Source organism: Triticum dicoccoides, chromosome 2A (genome assembly GCF_002162155.2).
Source record: "Triticum dicoccoides isolate Atlit2015 ecotype Zavitan chromosome 2A, WEW_v2.0, whole genome shotgun sequence".
Taxonomy (NCBI): Eukaryota; Viridiplantae; Streptophyta; class Magnoliopsida; order Poales; family Poaceae; genus Triticum; species Triticum dicoccoides.
In genome coordinates this window covers 731,867,550-731,873,549 of record NC_041382.1, presented here as the reverse complement: position 1 = coordinate 731,873,549, position 6,000 = coordinate 731,867,550, and positions in this window count along the sequence as shown.

Here is a 6,000-nt window from a genome sequence, read left to right as displayed (position 1 = left end):
GGTAAGCACTACTACTAGACGTAGGGCTGCCTCTGGTTACCGCGTGCATGATCCTCGACGGTGATGGCATTGGAGATGGCGATGACTGTTGGGGAACGCAGTAATTTCAATAAATTTCCTACGCACATGCAAGATCATGGTGATGCATAGCAACGAGAGGGGAGAGTATTGTCTACGTACCCTCGTAGACCGTAAGCGGAAGCGTTATGACAACGCGGTTGATGTAGTCGTACGTCTTCACGATCGACCGATCTAGCACCGAAGGTATGACACCTCCGCGATCTACACACGTTCAGCTCGGTGACGTCCCGCGAACTCACGATCCAGTAGAGCTTCTAGGGAGAGTTGCGTCAGCACGACGGCGTGATGACGGTGATGATGATGCTACCGGAACAGGGCTTCACCTAAGCACCGCTACGATATAACCGAGGTGGATTATAGTGGAGGGGGCACCGCACACGGCTAAAAGATCAATGATCAACTTGTGTGTCCATGGGTGCCCCCCTCCCTGTATATAAAGGAGTGGAGGAGGGGGAGGGGGCCGGCCTCTCTAGGCGCGCCCAAGGAGTCCTACTCCTACCTCGAGTAGGACCCCCTTCCCTTTGTTGGCATTAGGAGAGAAGGAAGGAAAGGGAAGAAGGAAGGAAAGGGGGGCCGCCCCCCCTCCCAATTCGGACTAGGCTTGAGGGGGGGGCCCTCTCCTTTGCTTCTTTCCCCTCTTTTCCACTAAGGCCCAATAAGGCTCATATACCTCCCGGGGGGTTCCGGTAACCTCCCGGTACTCCGGTATACTCCCGATTTCACCCGGAACCATCCCGATGTCCAAACATAGGCTTCCAATATATCGATCTTTACGTCTCAACCATTTCGAGACTCCTCGTCATGTCCATGATCAAATCCGGTACTCCGAACTACCTTTGGTACATCACAACACATAAACTCTTAATACCGATCGTCACCGAACGTTAAGCGTGCGGACCCTACAGGTTCGAGAACTATGTAGACATGACCGAGACATATCTCTGGTCAATAACCAATAGAGGAACCTGGATGCTCATATTGGCTCCTACATATTCTAGGAAGATCTTTATCGGTCAAACCGCATAACGGTATATGTTGTTCCTTTTGTCATCGGTATGTTACTTGCCCGAGATTCGATCGTCGGTATCTCAATACCTAGTTCAATCTCATTACTGGCAAGTCTCTTTACTCGTTCCGTAATTCTACATCCCGTAACTAACACATTAGCTACATTGCTTGCAAGGCTTATTGTGATGTACATTACCGAGAGGGCCTAGAGATACCTCTCCGACAATCGGAGTGACAAATCCTAATCTTGATCCATGCCAACTCAACAAATACCATCAGAGACACCTATAGAGCACCTTTATAATCAGCCAGTTACGTTGTGATGTTTGGTAGCACACAAAGTGTTCCTCCGTTATTCAGGAGTTGCATGATCTCATAGTCATAGGAACATGTATAGTTATGGAGAAAGCAATAGCAAAAAACTAAACGATCATCGTGCTAAGCTAACGGATGGGTCAAGTCAATCACATCATTCTCTAATGATGTGACCCCGTTAATCAAATGACAACTCATGTCTATGGTTAGGAAACATAATCATCATTGATTCAACGAGCTAGTCAAGTAGAGGCAAACTAGTGACACTCTGTTTGTCTATGTATTCACACATGTACTAAGTTTCCGGTTAATACAATTCTAGCATGAATAATAAACATTTATCATGATATAAGGAAATATAAATAACAACTTTATTATTGCATGTAGGGCATATTTCCTTCAGTCTCCCACTTGCACTAGAGTCAATAATCTAGATTACATTGTAATGATTCTAACACCCATGGAGTCTTGGTGCTGATCATGTTTTGCTCATGAGAGAGGCTTAGTGAATGGGTCTGCAACATTCAGATCCGTATGTATCTTGCAAATCTCTATGTCTCCCTTCTTGACTTGATCGCGGATGGAATTGAAGTGTCTCTTGATGTGCTTGGTTCTCTTGTGAAATCTGGATTCCTTTGCCAAGGCAATTGCACCAGTATTGTCACAAAAGATTTTCATTGGACCCGATGCACTAGGTATGACACCTAGATCGGATATGAACTCCTTCATCCAGACTCCTTCATTTGCTGCTTCCGAAGCAGCTATGTATTCCACTTCACACGTAGATCCCGCCAGGACGCTCTGCTTGGAACTGCACCAACTAACAGCTCCACCATTTAATAAAAACACGTATCCGGTTTGTGATTTAAAGTCATCCGAATCAGTGTCAAAGCTTGCATCGACGTAACCGTTTACGACGAGCTCTTTGTCACCTCCATATACGAGAAACATATCCTTAGTACTTTTCAGGTATTTCAGGATGTTGTTGACCGCTGTCCAGTGATCCACTCCTGGATTACTTTGGTACCTCCCTACTAAACTTATAGCAAGGCACACATCAGGTCTGGTACACAGCATTACATACATGATAGAGCCTATGGCTGAAGCATAGGGAACACCTTTCATTTTCTCTCTATCTTCTGCAGTGGTCGGGCATTGAGTCTGACTCAACTTCACACCTTGTAATACAGGCAAGAACCCTTTCTTTGCCTGATCCATTTTGAACTTCTTCAAAACTTTATCAAGGTATGTGCTTTGTGAAAGTCCAATCAAGCGTCTTGATCTATCTCTATAGATCTTGATGCCCAATATATAAGCAGCTTCACCGAGGTCTTTCATTGAAAAATTCTTATTCAAGTATCCTTTTATGCTATTCAGAAATTCAGTATCATTTCCGATCAACAATATGTCATCTACATATAATATCAGAAATGCTACGAAGCTCCCACTCACTTTATTGTAAATACAGGCTTCTCCAAAAGTCTGTATAAAACCATATGATTTGATCACACTATCAAAGCGTATATTCCAACTCCGAGAGGCTGGCACCAGTCCATAAATGGATCGCTGGAGCTTGCACACTTTGTTAGCACCTTTTGGATCGACAAAACCTTCTGGTTGAATCATATACAACTCTTCTTTAAGGTATCCATTAAGAATGCAGTTTTGACATCCATTTGCCAAATTTCATAATCATAAAATGCGGCAATTGCTAACATGATTCAGACGGACTTAAGCATCGCTACGGGTGAGAAGGTCTCATCGTAGTCAACTCCTTGAACTTGTCGAAAACCTGTCACAACAAGTCGAGTTTTGTAGACAGTAACATTATCGTCAGCGTCAGTCTTCTTCTTGAAGATCCATTTATTCTCTATGGCCTGCCAATCATCGGGCAAGTCAACCAAAGTCCACACTTTGTTCTCATATATGGATCCCATCTCAGATTTCATGGCCTCAAGCCATTTTGCGGAATCTGGGCTCATCATCGCTTCCTCATAGTTCGTAGGTTCGTCATGGTCAAGTAACATGACTTCCAGAACAAGATTGCCGTACCACTCTGGTGCGGATCTTACTCTGGTTGACCTACGAGGTTTGGTAGTAACTTGATCATAAGTTTCATGGTCATCATCATTAGCTTCCTCACTTACTGGTGTAGGAATCACTGGAACTAATTTCAGTGATGAACTACTTTCCAATAAAGGAGAAGGTACAATTACCTTGTCAAGTTCTACTTTCCTCCCACTCACTTCTTTCGAGAGAAACTCCTTCTCTAGAAAGGATCCATTCTTAGCAACGAATATCTTGCCTTTGGATCTGTGATAGAAGGTGTACCCAACAATCTCCTTCGGGTATCCTATGAAGACACATTTCTCCGATTTGGGTTCAAGCTTATCAGGTTGAAGCTTTTTCACATAAGCATCGCATACCCAAACTTTAAGAAACGACAACTTGGGTTTCTTGCCAAACCACAGTTCATAAGGTGTCGTCTCGATGGATTTAGATGGTGCCCTATTTAATGTGAATGCAGCTGTCTCTAAAGCGTAATCCCAAAACAATAGCGGTAAATCAGTGAGAGACATCATAGATCACACCATATCTAGTAAAGTACGATTATGACGTTCGAACACACCATTACACTGTGGTATTCCAGGTGGCGTGAGTTGCGAAACTATTCCACATTGTTTCAAATGAAGTCCAAACTCATAACTCAAATATTCACCTCTACGATCAGATCGTAGAAACTTGATTTTCTTGTTACGATGATTTTCCACTTCACTCTGAAATTCTTTGAACTTTTCAAATGTTTCAAACTTATGTTTCATTAAGTAGATATACCCATTGATACGTCTCCGTTGTATCTACTTTTCCAAACACTTTTGCCCTTATTTTGGACTCTAACTTGCATGATTTGAATGGAACTAACCCGGACTGAAGCTGTTTTCAGCAGAATTGCCATGGTGTTATTTTTGTGCAGAAATAAAAGTTCTCGGAATGATATGAAAATCAACGAAGATTATTTTTGGAATATATAAAAAATATTGGAAGAAGAATCCACGTCAGGGGGCCCACACCCTGTCCACGAGGGTGGGGAGCGCGCCACCCCCTGGGCGTGCCCCCTGCCTCGTGGGCCCCCTGACGCTCCACCGACCTCAACTCCAACTCCATATATTCACTTTCGGGGAGAAAAAAAATCGAAGAGAAGGATTCATCGCGTTTCACAATACGGAGGCGCTGCCAAGCCCTAAACTCTCTCGGGAGGGATAATCTGGAGTCCGTTCGGGGCTCGGGAGTGTGATGCCTAGATAATTATGCTATAGTAATCGCACGTCAATGATGCCATGTCACCACGGTTACTGTTGTTAATCTCGCGTTAGTTTAAAACCGATTCAAATTTAAATTTTAAAATAAAGTAAAAATAATATTTATTCGAACAACAAAACAAAAATGTTCAAATTATTTTATAATTCCCTCTGATCAATTTTCATGTTGAAACTAACTCCATTTGACTCACAAATAAATTTCAAGTAAATTAATAAATGGTCTAGCAGCAAATAAAATGACCTTCTCAGAATAAACAATTACTTATTTAACTCCAGTTGCCTCCCAACTTTGTGGGTATGCTCAAAATAATGCCTAGTATTTATGTGACAAATTTCAACTACAACAAAATTCATTTGGGTAGAACTTAAAATAGAAACAGAGGAGAAATGCAAAATAGTAGTAGAATAAGATGATTGGATATGGCATTGTGAACTTTGGCCCATTTAGCAACAGGAGCTAGGCCAGCCCAACTCCCCCTCTCCTTCTACCTCTTTGTTAATTTACCCCTACCGTGTTGTGTATTGTTGAAACTCAAGTAAAGGGTGCACGTGTAGAAGCTTTAGCTAACACTTTGGGCTATGATAATGCCTATGCAATAGATAGTCAAGGAAGAAGTGGAGGAATAGGGATTTTTTGGAATAATACAATAAATGTTGAGATCTTGGGTGATTTTGTTTATCATATTGATGCAAAGGTGGTAGAGAAAGGGAAAGACCCATGGAGGTTGACATGCGTGTATGGCGAGGCTCAGACACAACTGAGACACCAAACATGGGATCTCCTAAAGGGGTTGGCATCTTTTAGCAACCTCCCTTGGCTGTGTTTGGGCGATTTGAACGAAGTTTTACGTCCGGATGAACATGAGGGAGCTGCTAATCGGAGTAATGCACAAATACAAGGTTTCCGGGATGCGGTTGACGTTTGCATGTTGATGGACTTGGGCTATCATGGCAGATTTTGGACCTTTGAGAAAAAAGTGACCGGGGGATCCTACACCCGCGTGAGGCTTGACAGAGCGATGGCCACAGCTGATTGGGCGGCGCTTTTCCCTATGGCCAAGGTTACAAACTTAACTTCGGCGTCCTCGGATCATGGACCAATACTCGTACAGTTTGAAGAGGTTTTACCACGCCCTAAACTGAGCTTCCGGTACGAAGTGATGTGGGAGTCACATGAATCATGGCGTGACACTATCAGCTCAGGATGGAGCGAACTGCAAGCGGATCAAGGAGTTGAGGGGATTCGCAGAAAATTGGAGCTTCTGTCAAAGAACCT